The sequence below is a fragment of the Arachis stenosperma genome, chromosome 6 (genome assembly GCF_014773155.1).
Source record: "Arachis stenosperma cultivar V10309 chromosome 6, arast.V10309.gnm1.PFL2, whole genome shotgun sequence".
In the NCBI taxonomy this organism is placed as follows: Eukaryota; Viridiplantae; Streptophyta; class Magnoliopsida; order Fabales; family Fabaceae; genus Arachis; species Arachis stenosperma.
Window position 1 is genome coordinate 46251790 of NC_080382.1, and position 18836 is coordinate 46270625.

At 36.9% G+C, this 18836-nt stretch overlaps 1 long non-coding RNA gene and 1 other non-coding gene across 2 annotated transcripts; both read left to right on the forward strand.

Annotated features, from left to right (window-relative positions):
• Window positions 1-3894: 3894 nt before the first annotated feature.
• LOC130932500 (uncharacterized) lies at window positions 3895-4350 on the forward strand. The gene is made up of 3 exons (XR_009067465.1): window positions 3895-3948; window positions 4050-4117; window positions 4223-4350. It is a non-coding gene; the product is annotated as an uncharacterized LOC130932500 (long non-coding RNA).
• A 4394-nt stretch (window positions 4351-8744) lies between these two features.
• Window positions 8745-8852, forward strand: LOC130938015 (small nucleolar RNA R71). The gene has a single exon (XR_009069199.1). It is a non-coding gene; the product is annotated as a small nucleolar RNA R71 (small nucleolar RNA).
• Window positions 8853-18836: the final 9984 nt, after the last annotated feature.

An 18836-nucleotide genomic window follows, 5' to 3' on the forward strand; every position in this document is an offset into this window, starting at 1 on the left:
TAGAGCAGCTAATAATTATATGCGCATTTATTTGAACGGAAAATCGTATTCGGGAAATCGTGAACTCGTGACCGGATAAATGTCGGGAATGCAGGTGCTAACCGACACATGAGCTCATGGCCTGCACTAGGACTAGACATTCATCATATGCATCTATGTGACATTGTTTGGGTGTGTATGTTGTAATTGGTTTGCCTAATTGAATAATTCTGTTTAACTGCTAATTGCTATACTTGATGTAATTGCTCTTGATTGTGTTTGAACCCCATTACCTGTGTTTGTAACTGATTGTTTGGATTGTGGTGATTGGATATTGATTGAGTTGTTTGGGCCTGAGGCCGTGATTGGTACGTTTGAGGTCTAGTTCTGTATAAAAATCAAACTGGTTCAGCATAGACTTAATGAACCTATGCTTGGAACAGGTTGGTCATTCATACAGTCTAGGAAACTTTTAAGAGTTTTATAAAGAAAATATGGGTCTGGCATTTTGAATAATTAACTAATACTTTTAAAGAAGGTTAATTTTCTTTTAGATGTCTCTGGATGAAATTAACTATTTGCGCTTTATTCTTTACTTTCACGGCATTCTCTACCTCTACTGAGAACATGTGGTTTGGTTCTCACCCCCAAATTTTCCACCCTTCCAGTGACACAGGTTTGAAGACGCAACTTGAAGCTGCGAGCGATTAGTAGGTTTTCTTTATGGTTTTAATTGGTCTGGTAGAGTCCCCTCGCCGATTGTCCCTTGAGATTTTATTTCATATAGAGGGGTAGGTTTGGTATATTGTATTTGAGTTTTATTTGGTTTCTTTTGTATAAGAATTATTATCAATAATATTTATGTGATTACTATTGTTTGTTGGAAACCTTTGATATATGTCTTTAAAGAACAAAAACAAAATTTTCTGGCATTTTCTAAAAACTAAAACGCGAACTCGATACAAAGGCTTGATAATTAAGTAGATAATATTTAGAAAAGGTCACGTAACGTTCTTTCTAGTAGAAATACCCTGACTTAAGCAAGGTATTTTGCTGGAAGGGATGTTACAATATGGTATCAGAGCAGTCCTTCCTGTAGAGCCTTGGGAGTGGACTGACTATGTTTCATTGCATACTCTGAGTGTCTGTCATGCTTCCTAACTTGTTCTGATGACAAGATTTTATGTTTTATATGCATGACTGTCTAGTGATTAACGCTATTAGTTTACCATTGCATACCTCATGGTATCATGTTTGGCCAACTTAATACTAATGATTTATGTATTTGGGAACACTAATGGGTTATCATAGACGAAATAGAGGTGATAGGTTAATGCGAGTCACGAGGTTTTGGGGACGTTAGAAACTAAGTTCTAGAGATTAGTTCCGTTTCGACGTATCGTCTTTATTCGTGCTTAGCGTTATTTCTTTCTCTACCAATTGTATTAGAATTTCTAATTTTGATCTCTTTCTTGCTAATCTTGTATTATCATTCGTGCATGTCCTTGCTTGACTCTGTACCTGGTTGTTGTTTGAATCTTTTGAAACATTTATCTTTACCTTACAAACTCTATGCTCCTTGTTCTGAACTTGGATTCATTTCAGTGTAACATACCATTTCTTGTAATTTCCTTTCTGAATATTTATTTCAGATTTTCTTTGAGAAAAATTTCAATTCAAATCTTTTCTTACTTGACTGTATCCACAACCCTTGCTTAAATTTTGATGGGATTGTTTTAATTCAGCCTAGACTTTCTTACATAAACTCTGAAGCTTCTTTATGTAGTTTAATCTTGTTTATTTGTGATATACCACTTATCTTTTATTGATTTATAGAAAATTTTATTTCAGAATTTATTCTTTAAATAGAAGCGGATTTTCTGCCAACTTTACTATAATTCTATAACTATGTACTTAAGTATCCTCCAAGATTTCTAAAGAAAACATTTTTGCCCTTAACATCAAACAAGCTTTAGTTTACAAACCATGCATGATTTGTTTTGATTTGAAAATTAAATCGATATAACATACTATTTATACTAAATTTAGTACATTGAAAAATGTTGGATTTATATATGTTCTTTTGAAAAAGATAAACTAATTCCCTCTATTTCAAATTGAAGTTGTTCAAAATTTTTGTACTATTTTTCCTATGATGTTTATATTAAAATTGTTCGATTCAAAATTTCTTCCTAAGCCTTGAATTGATTCCCTTTATGCTCCATTTCATTGTTTATATATCCTTGTTTGTTGATGATTTCACGTTTTCCTTCAAATCCTGGCGAAATACCATCTTGTTCAACTGAGAACTTGAGTATTCTTCCAATTTCTCACATAAACCTTTCATGCCGTTTGTCTTTCTCTTCTCATGTTTCGTATTCCTTATATGCGCTAGTTCTTAGGGACACGATTTGTGCATACGGAAAGTGAATCTGGTTAGTCTATGAAGTTATAAGGAGTTATGGAGTTTTGAGGCGACGAGAGGAAGTGATCATGCTTTGTTAAAAGCTGTGAACGAATATGTGCCTATTTGATTTTGGATTTTAAAATTTCTCTTATGATAAGTTATTTTATCAACTCTAGCATTACCTAGTATATTTTCTTCTATGTTTATGTGATATGATTTTCTTGGAGCCTTTAAAATATTCAAAAGGGGATGTGAATATAAATCTTTTCTTCATTTTATATCAATTTTCGAGGACGAAAATTTTTGTAAGTTAGATAGAATGTAACATCCCGCATTTTTGAAAAAATCTAGATATAAATAAATTGTGATTTTACCTTATTGAGTTTAACCTTTATAATTTTAGAAATTATTTTATTAGAACTAATTAAATAGATTCGGAGATAGTTTTATTTTGAATCAATTAATATTTTAAAGTAATCTTATTATAATAAAATATTTTGTATAATCTTAGTAATTGAAAAATAAGAAAGAATTGTACAATTAATTTAAGTAACTTTTATCCTGAAAAAGTTACGATTTATTCTATTAATATTTGGAGTTTATGTTAATTAATATTCTTATGTAATTTTTATAATTGGTTACTTCATATGCTTTGGAAATAAAATTTAGTAATGGAAGTATTATATATTTAATTTAAGTAATTTTATCATAAATAGACATTTTGTAAATTGAAATTAAAGTTTCGGTGATAGAAAAATAATAAAAAGTTATATCATTTAATTTGAATAATTAGTATTAAGTTTAAACTATATTTTATAAAAAATGTGATTAATATGCTTATTTTATAATTTAAATTAGAAATAATTAATTCCACTTAGCAATATGTTGATAAATGATGTTCTTAAATATTTTAAGAGAGTATATTTGATTTTAAAAGTACTCTTCCTTCCAATTTTATCAAAATATCTATTCATATCTATCCATATTCTTTTATAAAATCTTAATTTTAATCTTAATATCACAAATTCCTATTTCATATACTAAATCCCTAAATCTACAATCAGAAAGGGAAAGAAAGGGAACGGGGAGTTCGAGGGGGAAAACAGAAAGGGAAAAGAAAGGAAGGGGAAAGAGGGAAGGCAGGAGAAAAACGGAGAACAGGGAGAGAGAGTGACGGAACAGAGTAGGAAGAGAGGAAGGAGGATCGCCGCGCTGTGCCGCTCCTTGTGCCGGTTGCCGTTGCTGTCGTCAGAGCCAGAGAAGAAGAGAAGCAAAACCGCGAAGAGAGAGAGAGAGAGATCGAAGGAGACGTTCACTCACTCATCGTTGTCGCTACCATGCGTTGCCTCTGCTGCTGGTTCAGCTGCCGTCGAGCTCGCAGCAACCGTCACCATGGAGACCGCCACTATCATCTCCGAAGCTGCGTCGTCGATTAGGTTAAGGAGGGGGAGAATCGTGAACAACCGGAGGAGGAGAAGAACGTGTGGTGGTGGGTGTTCTCTTAACCAGCGTCGTTGAAGGATGCTCCGCCGCCGCCGCCGCCGCCGGAATCACGAGCTGAGGTAGAGGAGGAAGCTATCTTCCCTGTTGTTGTAGTCATCGTAATTCTACTGCTATGGCTTCGTTTCCTTGTTTTCTTTAATTACTGATTAAGCTGCTGCAGCTGTGGACTGTGACGATCGATTTTCCGAAAGAATCGTTGCTGCTATGAACTATTTCAGCCCTGCCCTGGTATTGCTTGGTTACTATAGCCTCCTTCATCCTTGTATCTGAGTCTGTATCACTCACAACCTATTTTGATTATTGTTATCTCTGCTTGCCGCTTCATTGTTATAGGAAAAATCCCAAAAATGTTTTTGTTTCCATCTAGCCACTGTTATCGCGATTGTTGATGACATCGCTGCTGCAGAGGGTCATCGGCGTCACTGTTGCGGTTGCTGCCACAAATTAGGAATAAAAGGAACTATTGCATTAAATTCTGCAATTGCGACATCGAGGTAGGGGGTTTAAAATGATTTTAATTTAGGAATGCCAACAAGGTTTACTGAATAACTGCAAATAGTATTAATAGCTGTGAGTAATTAATTGATTATATGAATGTTGGATTGTGATTGCAATTGTGCTTGGTGCTGTGGTAGAATTGATTGTAATTAGGTATGGTAGGTGATTGAATTATTGATTGTTGGTTGTTGAAATGGTTGTTTGGTATATTGCTATGGCTGTGAAAGTGACTTGAGACTAGTAGAGGATTGTGGTTTTGATTGATTACGTATAAATGGTTGAGACTAAGGTAGCCATTCGATATATTTGATGCTGGATTGAGAATTGTTGAAGAATTAGGGCCTAAAAGACTGAACTATTATTAAGAATCTGGTTTTTAAAATAGAATGGTTACTTTGATGTCGGCCTAGTAATTTGCTAGTGATCGAAATGGTATGCGATTAAAATCTGAGTAAACTTTAACAAGTGTAGTTGTTAGGATTTAAATTTGAAGGTTTTGTATTAACTGAAGATTTAGTTATGATTTTTTCAAAGTTAAGCCTTAAAAACTGAATTTCTGCATTACCTTTAAGTGAAAACAGTAACTTTGAAAGACTGTAACTAAGTCTGTGATGATCGGAATTGCGTTGAACCAAGTCCTGGTTAAACTTGGGAATAACTTGGACTGAATTGGAGAGTTTGAGACCTTTTCATTAAATATAAGATTTATGGTGAATTTTTGAATAATGGTTGTGGGATCTGATTTTTACTGCAGAATTGTTGGAACAGTGGTAACTTGTTAGCTCTGCTGTGAATGTTCTGAATTGAATTTTGAAGCGAAACTAATTTTAAATGAAACTTTAGTACTATTATTTTAATGCCATAAAATTTCAGAACAATTGGACTCGTAGTTTTAAAGATATGAATTTTTGAAAGATCACGCATTATGCAGAAAAAACCAGATTCTGTTTTCTTAAATCAGTAACTTTGAGAATTTATAATTTTTGATCCTGGATAGATATTGAGATGCAACCAATTGGAGGTGAAAATTAAGTATGTTTAGTATATGTGACTTAAATTTCAGGGCTATCCATGTTTTAATGAGTAAGTTATGGGACTTGGAAGAAGATAAGTTCATTAACTTTTAAAGCAGAATTCTGCAGCAAATTAGTCAACTTCTAGGTTATATAACTTCTTCATTAAAAATGAGATTGACCTGAAACCAATTGCAAAAGAAACTTGGATGAGTGAAGTTGAACTGTATTAATTTTCAAAGACATTGGATTTAACGTGGATTTTAAATTGAATTTTGAATGTCACATGCTGCTGCTGTTTTTCTGGTTTTACGCACTGCAGAGCAGTCTCGGTTTTTCCTTTATTCCTAAGGCTAGAGAAACCAGAAAATTATGATCTTTGGTTTGTTAGAAAGCTTATTTCAAGACGAACGCCTGGACATAAAGTTTGCGCAATTCCGAGTTCATTTGCTATATTAAAAACAGAAAAGAAGATAGGGTGTTGAGAATGCTTGAGTGAGAGTTATGAGTTAATAAAATTAAAGATGAACCTTAGGGTTATATGGCTGATTCAATATTGGAATTTGCTTGTTTCTGAATTGAATTGATATTGGAAAGGTTGAAAAGAGTTTGGTAAATTGTTTGGTTGGGACCCGTAAGGGTGGCTAAGTCCTATTTTCAAAGGAGATTATGTCCGAATTTTTATAAAAGTATAAGGACTTAATCAAAATCAATATTTAAGGTTTAGTTAATGATAATAACTTCAATGATTCTTTTAAGAAAAGATTATTTGGCATATGAGATTGATGGCAAGGGCGTGGGTCTTGTCCCGCTTGCGTATTTGCAATTATGAAAGAAAAAAGAAAGAGTAAAGTACTTATTGTATGATTATTTGTTGCTTGAAGCAACCCAAGAGATATTTGTTTATTTGTTTGTTGCTTGAGGCAACCCAAGAGCTTCTGTAGGGAAACTAGGATACCTACAGCAATTTTCCGTTCACAAGAGCTTCTGTAGGGAAACTAGGATACCTACAGCAATTTTTCGTTCCCAAGAGTATATTTCCTGCGAGTAGAAAGCAGAGGCTGTCTCAATAGAGCAGCTAATAATTATATGCGCATTTATTTGAACGGAAAATCGTATTCGGGAAATCGTGAACTCGTGACCGGATAAATGTCGGGAATGCAGGTGCTAACCGACACATGAGCTCATGGCCTGCACTAGGACTAGACATTCATCATATGCATCTATGTGACATTGTTTGGGTGTGTATGTTGTAATTGGTTTGCCTAATTGAATAATTCTGTTTAACTGCTAATTGCTATACTTGATGTAATTGCTCTTGATTGTGTTTGAACCCCATTACCTGTGTTTGTAACTGATTGTTTGGATTGTGGTGATTGGATATTGATTGAGTTGTTTGGGCCTGAGGCCGTGATTGGTACGTTTGAGGTCTAGTTCTGTATAAAAATCAAACTGGTTCAGCATAGACTTAATGAACCTATGCTTGGAACAGGTTGGTCATTCATACAGTCTAGGAAACTTTTAAGAGTTTTATAAAGAAAATATGGGTCTGGCATTTTGAATAATTAACTAATACTTTTAAAGAAGGTTAATTTTCTTTTAGATGTCTCTGGATGAAATTAACTATTTGCGCTTTATTCTTTACTTTCACGGCATTCTCTACCTCTCCTGAGAACATGTGGTTTGGTTCTCACCCCCAAATTTTCCACCCTTCCAGTGACACAGGTTTGAAGACGCAACTTGAAGCTGCGAGCGATTAGTAGGTTTTCTTTATGGTTTTAATTGGTCTGGTAGAGTCCCCTCGCCGATTGTCCCTTGAGATTTTATTTCATATAGAGGGGTAGGTTTGGTATATTGTATTTGAGTTTTATTTGGTTTCTTTTGTATAAGAATTATTATCAATAATATTTATGTGATTACTATTGTTTGTTGGAAACCTTTGATATATGTCTTTAAAGAACAAAAACAAAATTTTCTGGCATTTTCTAAAAACTAAAACGCGATCTCGATACAAAGGCTTGATAATTAAGTAGATAATATTTAGAAAAGGTCACGTAACGTTCTTTCTAGTAGAAATACCCTGACTTAAGCAAGGTATTTTGCTGGAAGGGATGTTACACAAAGTATGAACTATTATATATTGCTGGAAAGCCCAGGATGTCTACTTTCCAACGCCGTTGAGAGCGCGCCAATTGGGCTTCTGTAGCTCGAGAAAATCTACTTCGAGTGCAGGGAGGTCAGAATCCAACAGCATCTGCAGTCCTTTTCAGCCTCTGAATCAGATTTTTGCTCAGGTCCCTCAATTTCAGCCAGAAAATACCTGAAATCACAGAAAAACACACAAACTCATAGTAAAGTCTAGAAAAGTGAATTTTAACTGAAAACTAATAAAAATATAATAAAAACTAACTAAAACATACTAAAAACATACTAAAAACAATGCCAAAAGTGTATAAATTATCCGCTCATCAGAGCCTCAGATTCCCAAGTTCCTCATTAGGTAACTCATTGGAGGCCAGTGGACGTCTATTGAGGTCTTCCTCAGTGGCACTCACTGCCTCTTTTTCCTCTCCAAATTCGGCCATGTTGATGGCCTTGCACTCTCCTTTTGGATTCTCTCCTGTATTGCTTGGAAGAGTACTAGGAGGGAGTTTAGTAACTTTCTTACTCAGCTGACCCACTTGTGCCACCAAGTTTCTAATGGAGGACCTTGTTTCAGTCATGAAACTTTGAGTGGTTTTGATTAGATCAAAGACCATGGTTGCTAAGTCAGAGTGGCTCTGCTTAGAATTCTCTGTCTGTTGCTGAGAAGATGATGGAAAAGGCTTGCCATTGCTAAACCTGTTTCTTCCACCATTATTGTTGTTGAAACCTTGTTGAGGTCTCTGTTGATCCTTCCATGAGAAATTTGGATGATTTCTCCATGAAGGATTATAGGTGTTTCCATAGGGTTCTCCCATGTAATTCACCTCTTCCATTGAAGGGTTTTCAGGATCATAAGCTTCTTCTTCAGATGAAGCGTCCTTAGTACTGCCTAGTGCAGCTTGCATTCCAAACAGACTTTGAGAAATCATATTCACTTGCTGAATCAATATTTTGTTCTGAGCCAATATGGCATTCAGAGTATCAATCTCAAGAACTCCTTTCTTCTGATTCGTCCCATTGTTCACAGGATTCCTTTCAGAAGTATACATGAATTGGTTATTTGCAACCATTTCAATGAGTTCTTGAGCTTCTGCAATCTTCTTCCTCAGATCAAGAGATCCTCCAGTAGAGCTGTCCAATGACATCTTGGACAGTTCAGACAGACCATCATAGAAGATACCTATGATGCTCCATTCAGAAAGCATGTCAGAAGGACACTTTCTGATCAATTGTTTGTATCTTTCCCAAGCTTCATAGAGGGATTCACCTTCCTTCTGTCTGAAGGTTTGGACTTCCACTCTAAGCTTACTCAATTTTTGAGGTGGAAAGAACTTTGCCAAGAAGGCATTGACTAGCTTTTCCCAAGAGTTCAGGCTTTCTTTAGGTTGTGAGTCCAACCATATCCTAGCTCTGTCTCTTACAGCAAAAGGGAATAGCATAAGTCTGTAGACCTCAGGGTCAACCCCATTAGTCTTGACAGTGTCACAGATTTGCAAGAATTCAGCTAAAAACTGATGAGGATCTTCCAATGGAAGTCCATGGAACTTGCAATTCTGTTGCATTAGAGAAACTAATTGAGGCTTAAGCTCAAAGTTGTTTGCTCCAATGGCAGGGATAGAGATGCTTCTCCCATAGAAGTCGGGATTAGGTGCAGTAAAGTCACCTAGCACCTTCCTTGCATTGTTGGCATTGTTGTTATTTTTGGCTGCCATGTCTTCTTCTTGTTTGAAGATTTCTGTTAGGTCCTCTACAGAGAGTTGTGCTTTAGCTTCTCTTAGCTTTCGCTTCAGGGTCCTTTCAGGTTCAGGGTCAGCCTCAACAAGAATGCTTTTGTCTTTGCTCCTGCTCATATGAAAGAGAAGAGAACAAGAAAATATGGAATCCTCTATGTCACAGTATAGAGATTCCTTGAGGTGTCAGAGGAAAGGAAAATTAGAAGGAGAGGTAGAAGAATTCGAACTTTATCAAGAAAGATAGAGTTCGAATTGTGCATTGAGGAGGAGTGTTAGTCCATAAGTAGAAGGATGTTAGAAGAGGGGAAGAAATTTTTGAAAATAAATTAAAACGATTTAAAAAAAAAAACATTTTGAAAAATTGAAGAATGATTTTCGAAAAATATGATTGGGAAAGAAATAAAGTGATTTTTTAAAAAGACTTTGAAATTAGAAATCAAACAGATATGATTGAAAACTATTTTGAAAAAGATGTGATTAATAAGATATGATTGAAAAGTTATAGCTTTAAAAAGATATGATTGAAAAGATATGATTGAAAAACAATTTAAAAAGATTTGATTTTGAAAATTAATGACTTGGCTAACAAGAAATTTAAAAGATATGATTCAGACATTAAACCTTTCTCAACAGAGAAGGCAACATACTTGAGATGTTGAATCAAATCCTTAATTGTTTGCAAGTATTTTTGAAAAGTGGAAAGAAATTGATTTTGAAAATATATGATTGAAAAGATATGATTTGAAAAAGATTTGATTTTGAAAAATTTTGAAAACGTGAAAAAAAATTTGAATTAAAAACAAAATCTTCCATCTTGTGCCATCCTGGCGTTAAACGCCCAGAATGGTATACATTCTGGCATTTAACGCCCAAAACTCACCCCTTTTGGGCGTTAAACGCCCAGCCAGGCACCCTGGCTGGCGTTTAAACGCCAGTTTTCCTTCCTCACTGGGCGTTTTGAACGCCCAGCCTTTTTCTGTGTAATTCCTCTACTGTATGTTCTGAATCTTCAATTCTCTGTATTATTGACTTGAAAAGACACAAATTAAAAAATTTTTTTAGATTTTTAATAATGAGGAATAATCAAAATGAAACTAAGATCAAATAAACAATGCATGCAAGACACCAAACTTAGAAGTTTGTATACTATTGACAGTAACAAAATGAGAATGCATATGAGAAACAACAAAACACTCAAGACAAGAGAATTTAAAGATCAGAACAAGGAAATCATCAAGAATAACTTGAAGATCAATTAAGACACATGAATGAATTCAAAAAAAATGCAAGAAGAATAGAAACATGCAATTGACACCAAACTTAAAATGAGACACTAGACTCACAAGAAACAAAAAATATTTTTGGTTTTAAGATTTTATAATTTTTTTGGATTTTTTTGAAAATTGAGTGAAAAAGAAAATAAGGATATCAAAATTCTTAATGAGAATTCTAAGAATCATGCAATGTTAGTCTAAAGCTTTAGTCTAAAGAAATTAGACATGGCTAGCCAAGCTTCAGCAGGACATTACATTCAAGAGCTAAATTGGTGAGAATCAATCAGCTTTGGTGATGATAAGAACATCACCTTGAAACACTAGAATTCATTCTTAAGAACTCTGAAGAAAAATACCTAAGCTAAGCAACAAGATGAACCGTCAGTTGTCCAAACTCAAACAATCCCCGGCAACGGCGCCAAAAACTTGGTGTTGTTGCCGGATCAAAACTTGGCACTGTTATTGCAGGGAACAAATGCGAAATTGTAGTTAGGACATTTAATTCCCCGGCAATGGCACCAAAAACTTGGTGCACGAAATTGTGATCATCAATGGCGCCATCAACATGGTACGCTCAATTGCAATCTCAACTCTTTATCACAACTTCGCACAACTAACCAGCAAGTGCACTGGGTCGTCCAAGTAATAAACCTTACGCGAGTAAGGGTCGATCCCACGGAGATTGTTGGTATGAAGCAAGCTATGGTCATCTTGTAAAATCTCAGTCAGGCGGATTCAAATGGTTATGGAGGATTAATGACTAAAAGATGAATAAAACATAAAATAAAGATAGAGATACTTATGTAGTTCATTGGTGAGAATTTCAGATAAGCGTATGGAGATGCTTTGTCCCTTCCGTCTTTCTGCTTTCCTACTGTCTTCATCCAATCCTTCTTACTCCTTTCCATGGCAAGCTGTATGTTGGGCATCATCGTTGTCAAAGGCTACAGTCCCGTCCTCTCAGTGAAAATATTCAACGCGCTCTGTCACAGCACGGCTAATCATCTGTCGGTTCTCAATCAGGTTGGAATAGAATCCAGTGATTCTTTTGCGTCTGTCACTAACGCCCAGCCTTCAGGAGTTTGAAACTTGTCACAGTCATTCAATCCTTGAATCCTACTCAGAATACCACAGACAAGGTTTAGACCTTCCGGGTTCTCTTGAATGCCGCCATCAATTCTAGCTTATACCACGAAGATTTTGATTAAGGGATCCAAGAGATATCCACTCAATCTAAGGTAGAACGGAGGTGGTTGTCAGGCACACGTTCATAGGTGAGAATGATGATGAGTGTCACAGATCATCACATTCATCAAGTTGAGGAACAAGTGATATCTTAGAACAAGAATAAGCTGAATTGAATAAAAGAACAATAGTAATTGCATTGTGGCGGACGAAATTGTGATCAAAGAGTTCCAGGCACTGTTAGAGAAGCTCACAACTCCGTTCAACTAACCAGCAAGTGTACTGGGTCGTCCAAGTAATAAACCTTACGCGAGTAAGGGTCGATCCCACAGAGATTGTTGGTATGAAGCAAGCTATGGTTACCTTGTAAATCTCAGTTAGGCAGATTAAATTGGTTTATGGATTTCGAAAATTAATAATAAAAAGAAAATAAAAAGGGATAGAAATACTTATGTAATTCAAGAGTGGGAATTTCAGATAAGCGTATGGAGATGCTGTGCTCCTCTTGAAACTCTACTTCACTACTCTCTCTTCCAATCCTTCTTACTCCTTTCCATGGCAAGCTGTAAGTAGGGCATCACCATCATCAATGGCTACTTTCAATCCTCTCGGGAAAATGGTCCTATGCGCTGTCACTGCACGGCTAATCGTCTGGAGGCATCACCCTTGGTTGATAGCTACATCCCATCCTCTCAGTGAAAATGGTCCAAATGCTCTGTCACAGCACGGCTAATCATCTGTCGGTTCTCAATCAGGTTGGAATAGAATCCATTGATTCTTTTGTGTTTGTCACTAACGCCCAGCCTTCAGGAGTTTGAAGCTCGTCACAGTCATTCAATACCGGAATCCTACTCGAAATACCACAGACAAGGTTAGACTTTCTGGACTCCCAGGATCCTACTCGGAATACCACAGACAAGGTTAGACTTTCCGGATCCCCATGAATGCCGCCATCTATCTAGCTTATACCACGAAGATTCTGTTGGGGAATCTAAGAGATATGCGCCCAGCCTAAGGTAGAACGGAAGTGGTTGTCAATCACGCGCGTTCATAGGTGAGAATGATGATGAGTGTCACGGATCATCACATTCATCAAGTTGAAGTGCAACGTATATCTTGGAATAAGAATAAAAGAGAATTGAATAGAAAGTAATAGTGATTGTATTGAAACTTGAGGTACAGCAGAGCTCCACACCCTTAATCTATGGTGTGCAGAAACTCCACTGTTGAAAATACATAAGTGAAAGGTTCAGGCATGGCCAAATGGCCAGCCCCCTAAAACGTGATCAATAGCCTCTTAAGATGAAGAATAAAACAAAACTGAGACCAAAGATGTCTAATACAATAGTAACTTATCCTATTTATACTAGACTAGCTACTAGGGTTTACATGAGTAAGTAATTGATGCATAAATCCACTTCCGGGGCCCACTTGGTGTATGTTTGGGCTGAGCTTGATCTATCCACGAGCTGAGGCTTTTCTTGGAGTTGAACTCCAAGTTATGACGTGTTTTGGGCGTTCAACTCCGGATCATGACGTTTTTCTGGTGTTTAACTCCAGACAGCAGCATGTACTTGGCGTTCAACGCCAAGTTACGTCGTCAATTTCCGAATAAAGTATGGACTATTATATATTGCTGGAAAGCTCTGGATGTCTACTTTCTAACGCCGTTGAGAGCGCGCCAATTGGAGTTCTGTAGCTCCAGAAAATCCATTTTGAGTGCAGGGAGGTCAGATTCCAACAGCATCAGCAGTCCTTTTGTCAGCCTTTTTCAGAGTTTTGCTCAAGTCCCTCAATTTCAGCCAGAAATTACCTGAAATCACAGAAAAACACACAAACTCATAGTAAAGTCCAGAAATGTGAATTTAACATAAAAACTAATGAAAACATCCCTAAAAGTAGCTTGAACTTACTAAAAACTACCTAAAAACAATGCCAAAAAGCGTATAAATTATCCGCTCATCACATTGATACTCAAGGTACAACAGAGCTCCACACCTTAATCTATGGTGTGTAGAAACTCCACCATTGAAAATACATAAGAACAAGGTCTAGGTATGGCCGAATGGCCAGCCTCCCAATGATCTAAGAACTAGACGTCCAAAGATGATCCTAAGATCTAAAGTGATCAAAAAAGATTTTTAATACAATAGCAAAAGGTCCTATTTGTAGAGAACTAGTAGCTTAGGGTTTACAAAGATGAGTAAATGACATAAAAATCCACTTCCGGGCCCACTTGGTGTGTGCTTGGGCTGAGCATTGATGCTTTCATGTGTAGAGACTTTTCTTGGAGTTAAACGCCAGCTTTTGTGCCAGTTTGGGCGTTTAACTCCCATTCTTGTGCCAGTTCCGGTGTTAAACGCCAGAATTCTTGAGCTGACTTGGAATGCCTGTTTGGGCCATCAAATCTCAGGCAAAGTATGGACTATTAAACATGGCTGGAAAGCCTAGGATGTCTACTTTCCAACGCAATTGAGAGCACGCCAATTGGGCTTCTGTAGCTCTAGAAAATCCACCTTGATTGCAGGGAGGTCAGAATCCAACAGCATCTGCAGTCCTTTTCAGCCTCTGAATCAGATTTTTGCTCAGATCCCTCAATTTCAGCCAGAAAATACCTGAAATCACAAAAAAACACACAAACTCATAGTAAAGTCCAGAAAAGTAAATTTTAACTAAAAACTAATAAAAATATAATAAAAACTAACTAAAACATACTAAAAACATACTAAAAACAATGCCAAAAAGCGTATAAATTATCCGCTCATCATGTTTCCATTAGGGAGTATAGATCTCCTTACTATCTCATACCACTCCTTGGCCTCAGGAGTGAGATCTAGTCTTTTCAAGTGGCTTGGGGTTCCCTTTGAGTCTCTTTCCCAGTCTGTGCCTTCCATACATATCCCCTGTAATATCTCATCAGGGTCATTCTCTCCCTGCATTCTATCCTTGAAGCTAAGCTCTCCATAGGTTATTCTCCTCAACTGTAGGACTCTCAAGACTGAGGCTGGGCTAAAATCTACTTCAACACCTCTGACAAAGCTTTTATAAGAAGGGCTGTCTGTACTTCCCTTCACAGCATTCACATAAAATTCTCGTATCATTACTGCACTAATGTCAGTGAGAGGTGCACATAGAAGTTTCCATCTCCTTTCCTTGGTAATTTGCCTCTTGATGGGATACTCCCCCTCCCACAAGTTGAAGCCCATCTCAGGAATGACATGCTTTGATTTCATGATCCTATGATATCTTCCTTCATGAAACTGAGATTTAAATTTCCTTGTATAATAGGTTGGAGGTTCGGTCACCATTGGTTCCTTTCACTTTCTTCTACTAGAACTTGATGGGGCCATGAGTTTAGAAAGAGGGAAGAAGCAAGGGTGAACATTGGTTAGGGTAAGGTTCGATTTTGTTGTGAAAGGAAGGGAAAATGATGTGCTGTTTGGGGAAGGGGGTTGTTGAACATCTTTTTGAGATAGGAGAAGAGTGAACTAAAAGCTTGTGAGTGTGAGGAAGCTTGTATGAATGTATAGCTCATGAAGTGTCTCAAGCTATTTATAGACAAGGCATCAAGGCTTTGAACAAAACCACACTTGAAGAGTGCAATTCGGTTAAGGCCATGAAGGGTGAAGATTGAGCTAAACATTATTGGAAACTCATGAGATGAATGGCTTGCATGCATAGTTGAAGGTTGACACGGATTCCTTCCCCCTTGGTTGCATGAGGTTCGGCCTCCAAGGGTGCATGTATGCAGATTTTGTTTTCCAGGGGACACGCTTCTCTAAGCACATGTGATCACTCTCCCTTGGCTTGTCATAACCGTGCATTGCCTCCTCTTTTGTCCTCTTCTCAATCTTCTTTTTTCCTAGTCAATTAAATCAAAGAAATGGTGAGCATTGGAATTTAAGAGTAGCACGATGGAGTGGTGATAAGCATTTAAACCAATAAATATGTTCCTTATTCATAAAGAAACAATTGTACTTCTTAGATAGTGAACCAAGATTTGGTGAACACCAAACTTGTCCCTTGCTAAGGGATCAATGTAAAATGCAAATAATCCATCACAATTGTTACCTTCATTATAAGAAACATTTTATTTTCTATCATAAACTCTTAAAATGAAACACTGTATGATCCATCTATTCATAAATTTGATCCTATGAACTAAAATGGTTTTTCTGAAATTCAATGCATGTGCAGACAACAAACTTAGTGTTTGGCTATATGCTCTACCCAATTAAGTAAGCATATATTCTAAGAAAGCTTAAAAATCTATTTTGGAGTGCCTTCAGGCACACCAAACCTAGAAATCTAGAATATGCTTCAAGACATTGCATGCAATTATCAGATATATTCATGAGAATTTAAATTCATGTTAGAGGGATCATGGATTATTGGATTCAAAACAAGGCAAGAATCTTAAATCATGGGCTGCCTCCCATGGAGCGCTCTTTTATTGTCATTAGCTTGACATTAGACACTCATCAAGGTGGTTGATGACTGAGGTGTCTCGGCTTGTCTCCCCTCATTGTGAGCTTTTTTCCAGTGCCTTGATGTTCAATTTCTGCATGCTCCAATGAGAGTATCCTGCTGACAGTGTAGTAGTCCTCAGCTTATTAGTTTGTCCCCAACTATTGGTAGATTAACTGTACTTTATCTCCCTTTGAAAATCCCTCAGTTGGGATCTTTTTGTTCTTCCACCCCTTTTGACCCTTTTTCTTGCTTTTCTTTCTTCTTTTTGGTGATCCTTCTCCTTTGATAGTGGGCTGCATTTCATTTTCTTCTTGCTTTTCCCCCATCACTCTATACAGTTTTATTCTCCTTATGTTCTGCCGTGTTGCTTAATTCCTGCTTTGGAAGGGAATGCATTCCATGCTTTGCTTCCTTGGCCTTGAGTAGGGCACTCATAGAGAGCGCTGAGCTCTTTGAGAGAGCGCTATAGCTTATCCTTTGATGTGCTACACTTTCCTTCTTCCATAGGACACGCTTTTCTTCTTCCTTAGGCCACACTTTCCTTGTTTCTTTCTCTTCTTCACCTACAAGTAATCAAAACAACCAATCAAAGTATCACCAAATTCACAAGGTTTGTAAATCATTCAAAACCCAACTAATTTTTGCTTAAACCTAATGATTTAGTGTCAAATAAAGGATGGTTAATTGATTAAACAAAATCATGCAATTCCACTCCAAACCACTTACTTATAATGCAAGAAAGTGCATAAAATCTAATGAAACAAGTGAAAAATGCATGAAAAGCTAGCATAAGATGACTTGTCATCAAGGGTTTATGGTTTAGGGTTTGTGGTCTGGGGTTAAGGGTATATGGTTTAGGGTTTAGGGTTTAGGGTTTAGGGTTTAGGATTTAGGCTTTAGGTTTTAGGGTTTATGGTTTAGGGTTTGTGTTTAGGGTTTAGGGTTTAGGCTTTAGGGTTTGTGGTTTAGGGTGTAGGGTGTAAGGTTTGGTGTTTAGGGTTTAGGGTTTATAGTTTGGGGTTGAGGATTTACGGTTTAGGGATTAGGCTTGTGGTTTTGAGGTTTAGGGTTTAGGGTTTGTGGTTTAGGGATTAGGGGTTAGGCTACAGGGTTTATGATTTAGGGTTTAGGGTTTAATATCTGGAGTTTACGATTTAGGATTTAGGGTTTAGGGTTGATGATTTGGGGTTTAGGGATTAAGTTTTGGGGATTATGCCTTAGGGTTTATGGTTTAGGCTTTAGAGTTTGTGGTTTAGGGTTTAAGATTTGGGGTTTATTGTTTAGGGTTGTGGGTTGAGGGTTTATTATTTAGGGTTTAGAGTTTATAGTTTAGGGTTTAGGCTTTAGGCTTTGTGGTTTAGGGTTTAAGATTTAGGGTTTAAGGATTAGGGTTCATGGGTTGGGGTTGAGGGATGTGATTTACGATTTAGGGGTTGTGATTTAGGGTTTAGGCTTTAGAGTTTGTGGTTTAGTGTTTACAGTTTAGGATTTAGGGTTTAGTGTTTAGGGGTTTGTGGTTTAGGACTTAGGGTTTATGGTTTAGGGTTTAAAGTTTTGGGTTTATGGTTTATGCTTTAGGGTTTATGGTTTGGGGTTAAGGGTTTATGGTTTAGGGTTTAGGTTTTATGGTTTGGGGTTAAGGGTTTATGGTTTAGGGTTTATGGTTTAGGGTTTAAGGTTTAAGGTTTAGGGTTTAGGGTTTAGGATTTACGGTTTGGCATTTAGGGTTTATGGTTTGGGTTTGAGGGTTTATGGTTTAGGTTTTAGGCCTTAGGGTTTGGGGTTTAGGGTTTGCGGTGTAGGGTTTACGGTTTATGGTTTGGGATTGAAGGTTTATGGTTTAGGGTAGAGGGTTTATAGTTTAAGGTTTATGCTTTAGGGTTTGTGGTTTGTGTATTGGATTTAGGGTTTAGGGTTTATGGTTTTGGGTTAAAGGTTTATGGTTTAGGTTTTAGGCTTTAGGATTTGTGGTTTATGGTGTAGTGTTTACGGTTTAGGGTTTGTGGTTTGGGGTTAAGGGTTTATGGTATAGGGTTTATGGTTTAGGGTTTAAGGTTTAAGGTTTAGGGTTTATGGTTTAGGGTTTAGGCTTTATGTTTTGTGGTTTAGGGTTTGTGTTTAGGGTTTAGGGTTTGTGGTTTAGGGTTTAGGGTATTGGGTTTAGCGTTTAGGGTTTATGGTTTGAGTTTAGGGTTTATGGTTTAGGGTTTAGGCTTTAGGGTTTGTTGTTTAGGGTTTACAGTGTAGGGTTTACAAATTATAGTTTGGTTTTGAGGGTTTATGGTTTAGGGATGTAGGTTTATAGTTTAGGGTTTAGGCTTTTGTGTTTATGGTTTTGGGTTTAGTGTGTATGGTTTAGGGTTTATCGTTTTGTGGTTTAGTGTTGAGGGTTTATGGTTTAGGGTTTAGGCAGCTTTTGGTTTTGTGGTTCAGGGTTTAGGGTGTAGGGTTTAGGGTTTAGGGTTTGTGGTTTAGGGTTTAGGGGTTTAGGTTGTAGTGTTTATGGTTTAGGGTTTAGGGTTGAGGGTTTGGAGTTTAGGGTTTAGGGTTTAGGGTTTAGGATTTAGGAGTTGTGATTAGGATTTAGGCTTTAGAATTTGTGGTTCAGGGTTTAGGATTTAGGGTTTAG